Genomic DNA, 19,150 nt, shown 5'->3' with positions numbered 1-19,150 from the left:
TTTTTGATTTGTTTAACATACTAAGGAACATGTGTATCTTGCTTGTATACTAACTTCATGGCCTAAGAAACCATATGCTCCCAATGGAATAAAATCCTAGACCCCCAGTCTTCATACGAAATGTTCTTAGAAAATGAATCCACTACTCATTTGACTATAGCATGGTGTGATTTTATGCCCTTAAGTCACATTATGAGCCTAGGTGCTCAGATTGCTCACCAAGGAATCAACAGGCTAACCAGGCTCTTTGGCTGTCTCCCCAAATGTATGTCTCTCAGAGGGAACATTTTTTTCTGAGGTCTAAAATGCTCTGTTAGTTTCTGAATAGCTGTATTAAAACCTCTATTAGCTCCTGTTCCTCTGAGCATGGAAAACATATCCTGGAGGTCAGGCCCCCTGAAGGGTGACTTTTTGTAAGACAACTGCAGAATTAAATACACTTACAAGCAGTTTTAACATCTCCATTTAGATCATATTTGAACAACCCTTAATCCCATCTTGGACCAAAGTAGTTGAATCCACAGGAAGGTTAAACAGTCATTTAAAATTACACATAGTAACTGATGTAGGGAAATCGACACAATTCTCCTCAAATTAATATCAAGCGTCTGCTTCAGATAACTATGTGTAATACCATTCTTTATGACACCATTTTTAAATCATTTTTATTAACATGCTTCTAAATGGAACATCATAATATTACTTACTCTTCATCTCAAAATTTTTATGAATACTCTATTATGTACATAAATTTTCCTCTACGCCAATAAGATGCAATAAATATAGCAGCACATTCATTTTCTATTGAGCAATTGAAGAAAATGTGTTAAGGCTATAGCTGAATTTATATTTTTTCAGAGTTAATATGTGAGGATATTACTCATACTTAGCTGACAATGGAATACATACAAGAAAGGTGATTTGAATCAAAAGAGATCTGAGACTAATCTTTCAGAAATTGCCGGGAATGGCCAGCAATCCCCGTACCGACGGATGAAAGATTACTCTAAACTTTGCGGTGAAAGAGAGAAGCCAGAGGCGAAGACCCTTTGCTCTTCTTTGCTCCCACTTTTACTGGTCCTTCAAGATAATCACAAATCCTTTATCACATGACATGTGACACGGGGTCTTACTGAAACTGGGAGGATTTGTTTACCATGAAGATATGCTAATCAGCATGTTCCACAAGTTCTGCTAAACATAGCCTAGGAGACAACGCATACAACTCTTAGATCCCAGGGCAACTGTTTGGGCCAGGAAAGTTTTGGGAAGGCAACTCCCTGTGGCATTCCAATGGTAGAGTGGTCACGTAGACCTCAGCATTCCAAAGCCCTACGCCCTTCTCCGAAATCTTCCCTGCCCTCAGCGGCCTCCCTGTTACATTGTAGCAAGCCAGCTATTATGGCTGATTTCACGCTCTACATTAACCCCAACAAGGAATTTTAGCAGTCTCTTCATTAAAAGGAATTAGAAATTAACATTGGAACCACAAGTAAACTTGTGTGTAATATGGGTTCTAAAATTATACTTACACTCTGTGAGGGAAGGTTTTGTATTGTCTCTGCACGGATCAGATTCCCCCTCCAGGACGGATGGACCTACTCACCCAGCTTCTAGATAGCTGCCGCTGCCTTGCCCCAGCCCATGCCTTCTTCCCAGAGGCCCCTGCCACCGAGGAGTGACTGACTGATGCTTAAGAAGGCCAAGCTTCTTCACCTGTTGGAGAGCTTAACCTCCTCCTCAGAGTCTTTCAGGTGATGCTGATTTGCAACACCTGTCTCTACCAAAAACCAAGCACAGAGCGAATATATGGTAGGTGCTCAGTAAACATTTGCTGATTGAAGTATAATGAAGGTAAACTGTACGTGGAGTAGTCCTCAGGCTCTGGATTATTTTCATTTTGTTCTCGAAAAGTTTAAAAAATTTCAGATAGATAATAGAATATAATGTAATAGGATTAATTTTAATCAATATATTTCTACTCTCTTTTCTCTTGAAGATTTTGGTAAAGAAAGATTTATCCCTTAATAATAATGAAGTGAGAAAGTCTGAGCACCTCAGTCACACTCAGGAATAAAACAATTAAACATAAAATTATGGTTAATTCTCATTCTAATTACCATCAGAACTCAAGATCAAGTTATACTTAATTTAAAGAGAGAGAGATCCTACATGCAAGTAATTCCAAATTTAAAGCCAGTGTATGGAAATGCTCATTCATTTTCTAGTAGTGATCTTTGAAAATTTTTGCAATTATGGCCAACTTCAGTTAATCATATTAACTTTGTGAAATTAAAGCATGTTTATTATTTTTGTAATGAAACAGTTTAAATTTGAGGTTGAACATTTATTTTGTGAAATTATTGATGTCTCATAAAACTTCCTGTTCTGGAATGAAATTTTCTGAAAGTAAAAGATGAGCCGCCAGGTGTAACATCTGTTACCATGAATAGAATAACAACCTCATTCAGCAAGAACAGCTGCAGCAACTCCCAGGTCTTTTCTCTGGAGGAAACCACCCTGGGGGGTGGGGGGAAAGGCCTTATAGAATTACCATGGGCTAACACTGAGCAGAAATGTTAACCTGTTTAATAAGTCTGTGTATGTGTGGCAAAACTCAAGAGTTTTATTTTGTTTCTTGACATTTACAGATAAGTAATATTAATTTTTCTGATTAAACATTAAAATAACATGGAAAAATTTATATTAATGATTTGTGTGCTCTTAATTGTATTTTTATTATTCTTTACTTTGGGCAATATCATTCCAAAAATTGCTTTCTACCATGGCTTTCAGATCCAGAAAATAACATATTCACTACTATTAAGTTATATTTAAAAGAATATAAAACGCAACATATTTAGTAATGCAAATTTTGTATGTTAGGCAACATGGAAGAATTACTGGACACACTATATTGTAGGTTCCGCATGGATCTTTAAAGTTTTGTAGCATGAGGTAGAGACATCTAACATTCGTGCACATGTAATTGTCCTTTCCTTCTAGGGGAATGCGGGGATTACATTCCCATGCTCTTTTGTAGTTAGATCCAGACATGTGACTATTCCTTGTACTGTGTTTTAAGTAGAAAGAACGTATATCACTTTCAGAACAAAGCATTTAATTGATGGCTTGAGACCATGCAATGCTCCTTTTCCTACTGCATCGACCAAAGATTCCACACACTGCAGATAGTGCGGCAGCAGGATGGCAAAGGCTCTGCCAACCTAGAACTGTGAGAAGCCACATGGAGGCTAAGTAGCCTGGGAAGACTTTCAGACCCACAAAACCCTTGACAAGTGAGAAATCAATCTTCCTTGTGTTAAATTAGCGGGATATTGTGACTGGGTGTCACCATATCATAATCTATTCTACCCTGACTTTTACATGTAGCTAAAATATATTAGTGAGAAACTTATTTAAATTTCACAAGATTGTAACCATATTGTTTTTTAAATATTCATGAAATAACCCAAAGACACCGTTCCTAAGAGCAGGGCTGTTCGGTTTTGAAAAAAACAAGATCATTGTAGTTGCCCCTACAGATTCAGTTATACTTAACATTACCTCTATCAAACAGTGCAGGCACTTCATATGTTAAAAGTCAAATGTACATCATGAACCAATTTTATAGGAGTATCCTTTTAGCTTTTCTCTTTGTATGTCTTGGATAGACACACTTCACTACAATTAGTAATATTCTTGGTTTATCTGCTGCTATTTCTTCACTTTGTTAATACTGCCAATTAATATTTTACATTGCTGTCAGTATTCCACGATGTTGATAATTTTATCATTTTACAAATTCTCTGGGGAAATAACTAAACAGAAGTCATCATCAAATTCTACATATAGTTAAGTTAATCAGATCTCATGACCTCGTTCACCCTGTTTCTTACATTGTTTTTAAAATTTCCTCAGTCAGATTTAAGTACATTTTCTTGCTAATCACTCTCAGAACTTTCTTCTATTTCCCAACTTTTTACATTATTGCATTTATTCTCATTTTAGATGTTGAAAATTTAGATGTTTACAAAAAGAAACAAACAATAACAAATTTAGTTGACCTGAGATTAGAATAAGCGGCTTCCAGGTAAGAATAGGTGATTCCCACCCCCTGCCCCCCTACCCCCAAATACATGAATGTAGTCAATGAGACAGAAATTAATGACATATATATATATTCAATTTTTATTTATTTATTTATTTGAGAGAGAGAGAATGAAAGAGAGAGAGAGAGCATGGGGGTGGGGAGGGTCAGAGGGAGAAGCAGACTCCCTGCTGAGCAGGGAGCTCAATGAGGACTTGATCCTAGGACTCCAGGATCATGACCTGAGCCAAGGGCAGGCACTTAACCAACTGAGCCATCCAGGAGCCCCCATATATATATTTTTAATAAATTGAAAAAAATCCTGATATGGTCACTATAGACCTTATGTTGGATTTGTGGAACTATAAATGGAGACTTGTGGTCTGAAGACTTTTTTATGGTTTGAGAAATTATTTACATAAAAAATATCGAAATTATGTAAAACTAAACTATACAATATGAGTTTAAGAAAATATCCTAATTATAACAAAATAAAAATAACATGTAACTAGGATTATCACAGAAAGCCTCATATTTATTCTAATAGTGTATCAGGCACAAATCAGGCATGTAATACAGCCAAACAATCATTAAATGGAGGAAATCCATATGATAATTCCCTATTAATAATATACCTGAAATAGATAAGTAATAAGCTATGGTCATAGTCAAATGAGAAAATAGGAATATACGTGTTCTAGAGACCTAAGGTAGTAATAGTAGTCAAACTGGTATCATTGCTGAAATTGTAGGGTTGGAGAAAGCATCATGTGGTCAGGACTATGTTTCTTAAATTATTTCAAGACATGCAAATTTACTGATATATGATTTGGGTAATATTAGATGGTACATAGCCTAAGATTCAAAGACTACCTGAATCTCACCTGTCAACTGCTTCCTTTCCTATGAGATTTCTGAGAGCTATACTCATAAGGATCTATAACAGAATGAGGGAAAATACCATCTTATTGTTAAATGGACCAGTGCCTGACACTGAAATGCAGGATTCTGATAACATGGGGTTTCAGCAAACTTGCAGGCCAAGCCAGTAGGCAAACAGGAATTGATGCCTCAGTCTTGAGGCAGAATTTGTTCTTCTCCAGGAAACCTCAGTTTTTGCTCATCAGGCTTTCAGTTGACTGGACAAAGCCAACCCACATTATGTAGGGTAATCCCCTTCACTTGAAGTCATCTGACTTAGCTGTTACCCACATCTACAAAATACCTTTACAGTACCACATAGATTAGTGTTAGATTAAATAACTAACTGGGTACTATAGTCTAGCCAAGTTGACACATAAAACTAACCATCATATCTCCCTCTGACACAAAATCTAAGGCTTGGTAACTTATCACCAGTAGGTTAGAAACTCAGTGTAAGTACCTAAAACAATTGTTTCACTAAGAGTGTTTAAAAAGGAAGAGGTAAATATGATTAAGCTGTTCCTGGATCTGAACCTAAAACAGGGATGAAGGAGAATTTCAACAACTCTAAACACAAACACAATTTTTGCAAGCATGGGATTCTGTCTATTCACAAATGTGACACATCTTAAACTCTGCAAATTGACCAAGCAGATAGCAACCCATCCTGCCTTAGAGAGAAGAAAGGAGGATGGAGTGGACAGAGTTGGACAAGAGTAGAGCTTTTCTTCTTCCTCCACAAACCCTTGGGTAAATCCACTTAAAAAATGTCAGAAGCTGTTGGTGCACTGTCCAAATCCCGCTGGCACTCACCATTCCTGAATACCCCGAAGTTGCCTACTGAGAAGTGCCAGCAGCTAACATCACTGGGGACAGTAGTTGTTGAGATGAACACCTCACAGTCCTCCTAAAGAGTTGCATGCTCTACTGACTGAGCCAGCCAGTGTCCCGTATTTACCTATAATCCTTTACTGTTGTGATTGTTAATTTCTTTATAAAATGATACATATGTAGCACTTTTCCTATTTACTCATGTAATTTTTGAAATTGTATAGAACTTCAGGATTGACGGATTTATTTATATTTTATATCCCTCTTGTTTTAGGCAAGATAAAACATGCTAAAGTCCTACAATTCATAATATTAATATAATATGCTTTAATGCATAAACATGAAACATTATGTGTGGAAAAATGCTGTAAATAAGTTCAAAGACAAATTAGATACAGATATTTACAAGTCATATCTCAAAGACATAATTTCCTTTATATAAAAATTTTATATTAAATCTGTAGAAAGAAAAGATCAATACCAAAAAAAAAATAAATAAGTAAAACAAAGGGTATGACAGACTATTAATAGGAAAGAAATCATTTTAAAATGTGAAAAAATGCTCATCCACATCTTATGACAATTACATACCAATAAATTATAACGAACACGTAGGTGACATTTTCTGCTACATGAATGGTCAAAGATTCATGACTTGATATATCACAGTATGACCATACATTCTTTATCAGAACTATTAGCTAGAACAGCTACCTTGGAAGATGATTTGGCAATATCAGTAAAATTCCATTTCTAGGAATATATTTACAAATAAACTTACTTATGTAAAAAGTCTATTTGTAGCAATATTCATTGAACCATTAATAGAGGATTTAGTAAATTATAATAATTCTACATTTGAATACTATGTAGTCTTTACAAATAATGAAATAGGACTTTGTGGCTGTGATCCTTAAATGCAAGAGACTGGTATCAAACATTTCCTCTTGAAAAAAGAACTAGAAGATTGAAAAGGGGTAGGAGGAAAACATTTTTTTATTATATATCCACTGTGCCATTTGGGTGGTGTTCCCATCAGCACGCATTATTTTAGGGGAAAAATTCTATGTTTGCAATCTCATCCCCCACATTGATTAACTATCTGAGAAAAAAATCTATTTAGTAAAAAAGAAGTGTATGTCACCTTTGGTTTCCTTTTACTTTTTTTATTGGCTATATTTCCTTGACCCCATTCGTATATATCAAATATACAAGAAGGAGGAGACAGACCAGGTGAGAAATGTGACTACATTTTTCCAGTTAGAATTACTCATGGAACTGGCATGTTTTGAAAGCTAGTTACAACTAGGTACCAGACCCTGTGCTAGGTAGGGGAGAATCAGAGATAACTGACAGGGGACCCTGCCCTCAAGATCCCAAGGTCAATGGCAACTCTTAGGTGTGTAGAGGATCCCAGAAATTAAACAATTTTTCACACTCTTTAATTCATCTGGACAAAATACACGGAGCTCTTTCTACATGGAAGAGATTATATTAGGTGTTTGAGGATAGTAGTCTATTAAAGGTACAGACTAAAATTCATTTCTCTGACAGAAATCTTTGTAACAAATGACTTGGGGTTAGCAGAGTTCCAAATATCGCTATATTTCCTAGCTGGGGAGATTGTCCCTAGTGAGCTGCATATTTAGAAACTATCTTTGAAGCGGATAGCTTTAACATAAGGGATTCCCAGAACCGATTTCTAAAACTGTCTGTATTCCAATCAGAACAAGGTTTCTTACGACAAAAATACAACACAATTTAAAGGAGAAATTTAAAGCCTTTCAATCCCACAGATAATTCCTTTGTCTTATCTGTTTGTCCCTAATATCCTCACAACTTTTGCCATGTTTCCCTTCTTAGTGTCCACAGAAAACTTAAGTTCTTTTTCCTTCTTTTCTTTCATCTTTGCACCCTCATCAAGATCTGCATAAAAAGAGTCACAGCACGTAATATTTAACGCTCTAACTTTGAATTTTTCTTCTTACTGGTCATTGAACATGATTGATTGTGACTGTGAGTCCAACAGCCTCCGGTCTAATTACACTTTCTACTCCTTTCTTACCCTTGCTCCTGTAGTTTGAGATTTAGCAGCCCTTATGACACTTTGCTACGTGGAACTTCGATTCTCTGCATAATGATTCTTTCCTCCTCTCAGCACTTCAGCCTGACAATCATAAATACCCTTCCCAGAACGAGCTCCTGGATGGTGCTTGTACCTCAACGTGTTCCTTTGTAGGAGGCATTTTTTCCCTGAAAACCAGAACTGAACACAGGGAGGCATTCACCGGGAATTTCTATAATGACACTATATATCTTCCAGTCCAGTTCATATATTCAATTTTGAGAATGTCTGTAAAAATATTTCCATACTTTCTTCCTTTTTCCTATTTAAAAAAAAAAAAACATTGTTTGCATGTCAGCTGCTATTTGGGGATTTGTTTGTGCACAGTATATTTGACCATCAGNTCATACTTTCTTCCTTTTTCCTATTTAAAAAAAAAACATTGTTTGCATGTCAGCTGCTATTTGGGGATTTGTTTGTGCACAGTATATTTGACCATCAGTAAAGTTATAAAAACTGCTAATTTACGTAAAACACACACACGCTATTGTTTATTTTACTGTAATGTATTTGTATTTGTAAAATAGGAATGCTAAGATATACGTTCCTCTGTCTCTTCTCACTATAATTTTCTAAACAAGGTATGAGAGTTTAATGTAAACGAGATTATTGATAGCAAAGTTATTAAATCCTTTCTACTGGACATATTTTCAATTTTTGTAATTACACAGATTTTGAGCAGCCAAAAGAGGAAGTTACTAAGTACTAAGCTATCTTGTCTGTATTCGTATTAAAGACAACACAAGCAATGGAAATTTTAAAAGTACACTAGAATGCTAAACTATTATTCAAAATCATTATGGGTGTAACTAACAAAGACGTGCAAAGCATTGGAGTTAATGAAACAATTCAATGAGCAACATAAGTACTAGGCAGAAAGCTTACCCAGACTGCTGGAAGTTAAGAAACTGATTGGGAAGAGTAAGCAAATGCAAGTTAAGATAGAAAATAATGGAGCAAATTTACTGCGTCAAACTGAATAGAATATTTCGGCTAACAACATTGTATTCCTCAAATCTATTCATAGCAGACAGAAGACAAGAGAAAATTGGCTCTCTAAAGTGACAGGGGAGAATTGTATCTTGTGGATAAGGGAAAGAAAATTTGCTAAGCAGTTTATTTTTTGCTACCATAAGAACAGAGAGAGGCCCAGATTCCTGAGGCATATTTCTTTGTATATGTCACTGCCCAGAATCATTAGCACCACATCCAATCAGAGCTGCCTACCATGACTCAGCCTGACCCTCACCTGCCATCTCAGAAAATATAAACAACTCAGGTAGTGCCCACTTATACTCAGGAGGTATCTCCATTGTTTTCTGGATGAGATATGGAAGTAAAAATAGTATGTTTCATTCTAGTTAGTAAACCTGCCAGAAGATTTAGTAGACTGGCTTGATGCTCAAAACTGCTGACCTGTCTGAGCATTATCATCCCAGACTACAGTGTCAGGTAAAAGGAAGAGGAAGAAGATGAGGTTAATTTGATCATAAACTTGTTTAATAACTTATTGATATAAATGTTAAAATGCAGATGCCTGGACCTATCCTCAGATATTCTGAATCCGTGTGTTTGGGTTGGCAGAAGAATTTTCCTTTCTAAAAGCTCCCAGGTTTTACCAATGCTAGCAATCTAAGAATCACACAGACCAGAGCTACAGAGTGTTCTCCACTTTATAGATGCCAATTTACTTCCGGCTCCATCCCCTGTCTTACCCCAGCTCTGCTTTGGATCATGGGGACCATATTTCCCAGGCTCCCCTGCCTTCTCATTTCTGGGTAAAATTGGTCAACCAAAGGTACCCTAGTTGTATAATCACTTCTTCTCTTGCTTCTCTAGACCCGGGGCTGATAGTAGCTTTCTCCTGTTGTGAATCTTTAAATTGCTTCTTCACCCTCTGTTTGATTTCACAGCTATTCCATCACGAGTGTAACCAATTATCTGCGTTTGTCAAACAACTGTATGAAAAATCTAAAATTGCTTGTCTTTCCTAGATGGACTCTGATTGAAAACAAAGTATGAACCTAGCATATTCATAGATAATTCAGGATGAGAGATCAAAAAAGTGGGTGGCTTTGGGATAAACAAAATCACTAAAACTTCATTATACATCTATTGCTAAAAGATAGATTGCAAAATATTTCCTATGTTAAATACCCTTAAAATACCGCTAAGGTATAAGAAATTTCAATCACCTGCGGGGGGATAAGTTTAAATAGTGATAAATAGTTTATAAATTCAAAAAAGCAGTTAACTCCATTGAGAAGAAGGAAGGACATTAGAAAGGTTTTCATTTCCTCATCTGGGACAGGAGGAGAATGAAATATGTAACTTCAACAAATCACTCTGTGTGAGACTTGGGAAGCCATAGTATTGACCTTGGTCAAGCCAAATGTCATCAAACCAATGAGTTCCTTCAGCTTAAGCCAGATAAAGTCCTAAAAGAACCTTCTTATGCGCTGTTTCTCATGGCAAATTGTTTAGGTCAGGGTCACATACAATGCATAGATTCTTAATATTTAGTGATACAGATGATTGCTCTTTATTTTTTTTGTCATTTTGGGGATTAGAGTCACCGCAGTACAAGGATACTTAAGATAACCAAAATTTAAGACAGTTGATTTGTAAACCACTGATTTAAATCATTACTAAGTGGTTTCCTGTGAGGAAGCAATTTTCCTGCCTCTGACAATTTTTATGCTTGGTTGGGGAATGGGAGGTGAAGGAAGAATATATGAGAAGCACTTTTTGTACCAGGCCCTGAAACTATTCCAATTATATATTGGAATAAAAATTTGTTACTAAACATGCTAAGTTTATGCTTCAAAAGAATAATCAAATGGAATAAGACTAAGGAAGAATTACAATCACCTTTGAAGTATTACATTTGGAACCCGTGACTTGCAGACAAAAAAAAATTATCAATTTTGTTTTGATACTTACAAGATTTGATAACTGAAAATGATATGTTTATTTCTTTTAAATGCTTGATATATATCAGGCAGGGTTCTAAGAGCTTTACATATTTTAGCTTATTTAAGAATCAAAAGAACCCTACATGACATGTACTATTATCATCTCTGTTTTATTTGTTTAAAGAGAGAGAGAATGAAAGAGAAAGAGAGAGAGCACAAGCAGGTAGAGTGGCACGCAGAGGGAGAGGGAGAAGCAGATTCCCTGCTGAGCAGGGAGCCCGATTCAGGGTTCAATCCCACCTGAGTCGAAGGCAGAAGCTTAACCGACTCAGCCACCCACGTGCCCTATTATCTCTTTTTAAAGATGAGGAAGCTGAAACCAGAGAGTTTCAGTAATTGCCCAAGTGACACAGCTCATACCTGGGAGAGCCAGTATTTGGGCACAGGCAGACTGCCTCCAGAGCCCATGCTCTTAGCCACTAGCATGTGCCCCTTCCTTTTGTACCATTACATCATGACACCCATTATACATTCTATGCAGAGAAAAATCTAGGCTCCAAAAAGTTAACAGAGTTTTAAGTTGAGTAGGAATAAAGTTCGGAAGAAGGTTTAACAAGGAAGAAGTTGCTTGTGTGCCAAAAAGTTGGAGTTGGAAAAAATCCTTGTAATTCCCTAAATTCTCAAATATTTCTCTCTGGATTAGTCCAAATATATATATTTTTTCTTTGCAGTGGATTTATTTGGGAATCAGACTTGCCTATTCCTGAGCCCATGATTGCTAAATGAGGACATAACGGTTATTTAAAAACTGGAGGGGCATTTTCAAACTGGGATGTGGAAATCTGCTTCTATTTCTTTCTGGTGGTTAAGATTTGAAATGGGAATTGTGGGATCTGCTGCTCCTTACTTGCCTACTAGATAGAGGAGGCCAGCTCACAGAAAGAAAAACTGAACCCAACATGTTAGAAAATGGAGTAATGAGAATGGTTTGCGTGTGTTGGGAAAGGGGATTGAGGTGGAATGATAATTTTAGCAGTGTTCCATTCCCTAGGTCTAGTTGCTCCAGAAATCCTTTTTCTTCCCAGAGTTACATGAGCTTTAGCGAGAATGATCTCTTTTACCAAACCTGATTTGAGTGTTTTGTTTCATTTGCAATCAAAAATACCTATCGATTATATAGATATGACATTAATATTATGCATAAATGATTTTCATTGAGGACAAAGCAAATTTTTATCAGAGATTATGATGTTAACTAAACTTGGACATCCTTAAAAAATCAGGGGAGGATGAGGGAATCCCTGAAAATAGGAGAAAGAAAGCAAGAAAGAGAGAGAGAATTCCTCTCGCTACAGAGAGAATTCTCTAACCACCTTCTGCTGGCTTTGAGCTCAGAAGGGAAACAGCTTTACCAGTAGGTCCCAGAGACACAGCACGAGCCCATAAACAATGGGGTAAATTATATCCAATATTTAATGTCCTTGTACTATTTTAGCAAAGTTTCAAAAATCAGCAACCTTGTTTAGCCTTGCTTTGGCGAGCAAAGGGAGGGACTATCGCCTATATTTTGCAAGGAATTGAGGGAGGAGATGACAGGAGCAGAGGTGGAAGTGACTTCTTCACGTGTCTAACGCAAAACAGGACAAGCCACAAATAGGACGCCTAAACATCACTTATTTCTCAACCTCTACTTTCTTTTATTGTCCTCAGAAAGTAGATTTATTTCCTACCATTCATTCCTTCTGTTGCTACATTCTGCCCTTCCTTCCCCAAATGTCATTCCCTTTCTCACCCAGGATTTGAGCTCCAGCCATTCTGAAGTTAGTTTCTTGACTGTATGATGCCTTCTCACCTAAGCCAGCTCATGCTCTTCCTTCTCCCTAAACACTCTTTTTACCTCAGTCTGATGATTTCCTACTTGATCTTTCAGGCACAGTTTTTAATATAATTCCTCAAACATGTTTTTCCTTATAACCATTAGATTATATTAGGTATTTGTTCCATGTGTCCATTATGTTACTTGGCTCATTAGATTAGCAATAGCCCTTATTAAAGTACTGCTCTCATCACCCTTGTACTTTATCAAACCACTATACACTGTTGTTATGACATATTTACCTACATCTCAGGCTATCCTCAATGATTTTGTCTTATTGTCGGATTGTCTGATTCTGTCTTCTGATTTATCTTATTGTCTGATCCTGTCTCCAGGAGCATGACCTGAGCCAAAAGCAGATGCTTAACCAACTGAGCCACCCAGATGCCTCCTCTATCGGATCTTTAAACACTGAATATTGGTGCCTATATAGACCACACCAAAACAAATATTCATAAACTTTCACTATTTTATTTGAAATTTGCAATACCAATTGTATATGTCAATTTAGTATTATTTACCTTTTCTTGTCACTCTTTTATACACACTTTCGTGAAAATTATAGTTTTCAGTTTAATCCAGTTAAAGCAGTTTGTCTAAAGTCCACAAGTGAGAATCGATTAAAAATACTTTAGAGATATTTTATAATATTTCATTTCAAAATAAAGAACATGGTACGTTTTAAGGATTTCAGTGGTAGAGGCTATTTCAAATTCTTTGCAGAAATTCACTGTGGGTTCTCTTTCTACCTGGAAATAAAGAAATTTCTCTGTGTACACTCACACACTATTCTTTCTCTCTCTGAGGCCTGAGGTGGGGACAATACTACTTTCCTTTATCTAATCTTGGATTAATGACCGTCTCAAATACTCAGATTCTTTTAAGTATTCTAGAGAAAGCAAACTAACAAGTGAGCATGGCAGTTGAAATTTTAATGTTAAGTGCAGTGTATTTGTGTGTTCATGAAATTAGAGTATCATTCCTCCTATATTATCTTCCTTTCTCCCCTTAATTATGTCAATAATCAGCAAATGTACACTGAGCATCTTGTAAGTGTAGGACACCATGTGGCATGATGGGAACTGGAAACGTATAAGGTTCCTGGGAGACTCAGGCACTATTATTGGCGCACAGAAAAAGCACACCTGCCTCACCCTGAGGTGTTAGGGGAGTGTTCTTTGAAGATTTAAGTCTTCAACCAAGTCGTAACTGCTAAGAGGGAAATAATTACAGTTAAAAATAAAAATAGGAATGAGAGTGGGGACATTTAGCAGAGAGAACATAATGAATGCTTAGAAACTAACATAACATAGAGTCTTCAGTGAATTAAAAGTATTTTTATGTGTCTGGGGAATAAAGTGTGAGGCCTGGGCATGGTGAGAAATGGGGCTATAGAGCTTAGAATCACCTAGCATGTTTTCCTTGGATTTTATCCTGTAGATAGTGAGGGAAACAGAGAGGTATTAGAAGATTTTAAGCAATATTATGAAATAACCACATTGCATTTTTAGATAAATCATTCTGCATGCAAGAGTATTATGACACTGTAGGCAAGGAAACATATAAAAGGGAAACTTGAATTTAAAAAAATAGAATCTTAAAAAATATAGATAAAGGTGAATTATTACCTTCAAAATATGAAAATTAAATCCACAGGAAACTTCTTAACAATATATTCCTTAAGACAGCACTGAGGCAGAGTAACTGGTCACCTATAATTCTATACCCAAGTAAAGCTTCATCAAAGAGGAGAAATAAAAACAATTTTAGACAAAGACAAAGAGAGTTTATGTTTCACATATCATCAGTAAAATAATTTCTAAGGGATATATTTTGGCAAAAAGACATGTGAACCAGAGAAATACAGTAGGTTAAGGAAATAACAAAACAAAAACTTGTGGTGGGAAAATAATAGATATATTTGTAATATATATGTATGTAATTAAACATAGGCCATCCAGAAAAACATTACTTATATATGAAAATCTGTAACTAAATTTCAAAAATAGAAAAGGAAAGAAAAATAAAAGGTAATGGTGAGGAGGCGTTCACTGAGGAGTTCAAATATGTTAAAGTTTTTATCATGTTCAAGAAGATGATAAAGATTCTAAAAAGGTAAAGTTACCTGTTTTAAAAATACATACTATATTGAATCATTTTCTCTAAACTCTCATGTCATGTCTACTTACCAACCATTTCCTCCCTGTTCCTCAGAATTAGTATTAAAGAATTACTTTCATCGTTTCCTTTAAGTTCTACTGGTAAAAATGATTAACAGAGGAAGCCAAAAATTGTTGTGCAACTAGAACATATAAAGTATGATACTGGACTTAAAGTTATTGGTAAAATGGAGCTTCCTCAATATTCTCAATAACATGACACATCTCACTGTCTTTTCCAGAGTTTAAAGAGCCAGTTCACACACTCCTCCATTCACAAATGATCCAGCTCATCCAGTGTTTGTGGTTATATGGCAGAACATAATAAAGCTCACTCTCCAGTGTGCTTAGAAGGCTAGTCTCCTTTCTGCTTAGAAATGCTGCTTCTATTTATTTAAAATACAGTAAACTGGCAGAGTCAGTGGGCTTTGGAACAAGTGCTCTTAACTGCACACTTCTAAGAGTAATTCCAACTACGTTTGTGTCTATGTGCCAAGGCAGCAGGTGGACAGAAGAAAGTAAACAGAGTTTGAAGAGACTTAAGAAGATGGGGAAGCCCTGTCCACAGAAGGATTCTCCTCTCAATTGGCTCTGAAATCATTAATGTTTATGATCAATACCTAAGGGAAAATCACTGCTCCTTTTGAAAAGATAATTTAATTTTGAATAAAAGTTTGACATTTTATTAAATACTAACCTCGGCAATATAATTATATTTCAAAAAGAAGTGTATCATGACTACTGAGAAGACACAATCTGTAAGACAGTACTGAGTTTAATAAACCTGCGACATCAAATGCCTCTATAATACATATGATAATGCGTACCATTACAGACAAAATATGGTTGCTTTGTATTAATGTCTTTGGCTATTCAAACATTCTCACATATAGTAAGGAATTATATTTTTGTCATAAGCTTATTTAAAATGTGTTCCCTACAAACTCCCCAAGGAAATGGTCTCTGTTCTGGGTAACTATTCACATGGCTCTTCCCTCCTGGTTCTCACAATGCTTTTCTTTTAATCCAATCTTCTGGGGGCATTTTTGCAGCTAATCTAAATTATTAGAGCCTTTTTTTCTGCCATATAAACACTTAAAAGGTAGCTTTTCATTTACTTGAATAGTCCCACACAGATTTTCTTTGTAATCTATACTTCAGAGACAATGCTTCCTGCTCTACCCAAAGTCTGAGCCACAAAAGGAGATGAGGGTAATTGCATATCGTTACTTGCTCTGGCTCACTGAAGGTCAGGAAATCTTAACTACCAAGAAGAAAGACTGAGTATGACACAACTGAATTTCAACATTGTAAAAATAAAATACTTTTAGCAGATATTGTCCTAAAAGTGCTTCACTGGATGGTTTTGTTTTGTTTTGTTTACCATTAAATTGAAAGAGTTTGGAGAGTTTTTATTCAAGCCCTTCACTTCATATCTTTAGATTAATATGCTGTGTCAGAAGTAAGCGAGTCCTGGGTCTGTGGAAATTACATGAGCACTCAAGTGGATCCTAAGGGGACCCGGGTACAATCATGTTAGTTCAAGTTGCCTTCTGTGTCCCCTTGGCAATGTCCTCTTTCCCGCCTTCCAGCAATCCTTCCTCTTTCTCTCATTACCTCGTCCTGATCACGAAGATATTAGTTACATTTTACTGGCATCAATACATTTCATGTCTTTATTTAAGGAATGACATTATATATAATTCCCTGTTTAATGACTTTAAAATGTTATCACACAAACAGGCGTTTTGAAACAAGATGGCCATTGCCTTGCAGCACGCGGAGAGGACCCATGCTTTGCTGGCAGATTGGAGCCAGAATTTTTCCTCTATACTGTTTATAAGATGTGTGATCTTTATCAAATAAAGAAACATTTCTGAGACTCAGTTTCCTCATCTGTGATGTAGGATTCATAAAAATACCTCAGAGAAGTGTGCCGGTTGGAGATAATAAAACGCCCAGTGCATGACAGCACTTGGTCCATGTTAGTTTCTTTGCTTTCTCCTTCTTTTTTCGTCTTTCCTTTTTAAGTGGAATTGAAACAGTGCTATTTCTCTTTAAATAAAATATATTTACACAGATAAAAATTAAGACTAGCCCTAGAAAAATATCTTATGAAACATACTTTGACTTTGGAGCCCTCACATCCTAGGAACTTCGGTTTCAAGCCTCTTCCTTAATGCAGGTCCCCGGAAGCCTCCTGCTTGCTCCTCCTTTTCTCTTACCTAAACCAGTTCTTAGGAAATGATCTGCTAATTTCATGTACTCATAGTTGAAAATGACTCATGTGATTAAACGCTCCCAGGAAAATTTGCATTTTGGCAGAGCTCAAAATTTTACCGCGAATGCATGTTCCCTGGTAGTAAAAGTTGAGGAAACTAATAATGGGCTGCAGATGAGAATCTATTTGCTTTTTAATCTGGATTCTCTATGGGTGTCATTCATATTAAACAACATAAACCTCTGCCCTTTGTACCTTACCCGTGCAGATTGAGACTGTGAACATTTTACTCTGAGAAGAAAGATGGCAGTGGTTATGTGCATGCCCTCACGAAGCGACAAAGCCACATAATAAGGCATTTGACTGATTTGGGAATTAAGCATTATAGAGGCACACTTGTGGAAGGGCACTTTCACTTACTGTCCTGAATCATTCACATATCTTCAAGGAAGCTGAATTGTTTAAAATTCTCTGTGACTTTAACCTCTGATTCATCACATTTCAATATATTCTATCCTATATTCTAATTTATTTCAAGATTTCTTCATACTTTTTTTCCTATCTTTAACATTTAAGTCTGCCATCTGCTTAATTTGTTTTGCTGTGCAGGATTTAGCTGGAAGCACAGTGAAAATAAAGCACTTATGGTGAATAGCTTTTATTTTGCAAGTAACAAAAAAAAAAGGTCTATGCAGCACATAGTTGAACACACTTAAACAGCAAATGAAGAGGAGGGTCAGAGACACCATTTGCTTAAATGTGCTGAGGGCAGTATTTATGTGCATATTTGGGAGACAGGATGTGAAGAAGGAAAAACAAGTGAAACAGAAAATAGAGGTAATTCCACTCTTCCTGATACAGAGGTAGAACTTGTGTAAACATGGCCAGTGCACGCTCATTCATTTTCTAGGTGCAAACAGCATGCGCTCTGGGTAGCATGACTTACAAAGTGGCACGAGGCCCTTCCACTAAAAATGTCCTTCCTCATATGACCAAGCTAATTGTTAGTCTGGCCCAAAACGGGCTTGAGTCAATTCACCCGTGCACTCCACAACACTTTACTCATGTCTACTGCAAGTAAGTGGATTTATAAAAGGGTTAGGTGCCTGGATTCATATCTAGGCTGTCTAGGTTTGAATTCCAACTCTGCCATTTAATTGCTATGTAACTTGAACAAAACATAAACACACCATGCTTCATTAATGCCATCGATAAGATAATGAGGATTATAGTAGTTCCTATATCATAGTTCCTGGAACCTAATTGTTATGAGCTATTTATGCCAAGTATAAGAAGCCATTGAAGCTTTTTTCCCTCAATTTCTTTGTATGATTATTTTTTAAAGATTTTATTTATTTATTTGACAGAGAGACAGCCAGCGAGAGATGGAACACAGCAGGGGAGTGGGAGAGGAAGAAGCAGGCTCCCAGCGGTGGAGCCCGATGTGGGACTCGATCCAAGAACACTGGGATCACGCCCTGAGCCGAAGGCAGACGCTTAACGCTGCGCTACCCAGGCGACCCGATTATTCTTTTTTCTGATAACTTAACTTATTATTTTTTTAGGTAGAGAATTGTCTGTTATGGTTACTGTGAAAGTGGAGATTTATTTTGTAGGACTGGGATATGTACAAGGAATATCTCAGGTTTTTTTTTAAGAGTTGAATATATTACATCAATCATTTTCTCCATGAGGAGGCAAACAAAGATGGCAGATAACATGCGCGTGCTAGTCAAGACCAAAATACAGTTTAAACTGGAGAATTAGGGGGTTGGGAGAAATATAGCAAGAGGATGGAATACTTTGATTATTCAGGGCTGGCTTATAGGCTCGGTCCTGGGGAAAAGGGTAGACTAAAGAAAGCATGAGGAGAGGTAAGGTTGGCCTCACAAAAACACCTGGATTGAGTAGGAATACTATGTAATGTAGGCAAATTCACTCTTGATGGAAGAGAATATAGATAGAAAAAATAAATGTCCATTAGTATTACCTCAGAGTAGTCCACATAC

The sequence above is a fragment of the Ailuropoda melanoleuca genome, chromosome 19, assembly GCF_002007445.2.
Source record: "Ailuropoda melanoleuca isolate Jingjing chromosome 19, ASM200744v2, whole genome shotgun sequence".
NCBI classification, from domain to species: Eukaryota; Metazoa; Chordata; class Mammalia; order Carnivora; family Ursidae; genus Ailuropoda; species Ailuropoda melanoleuca.
This window is presented reverse-complemented; position numbering follows the sequence as displayed.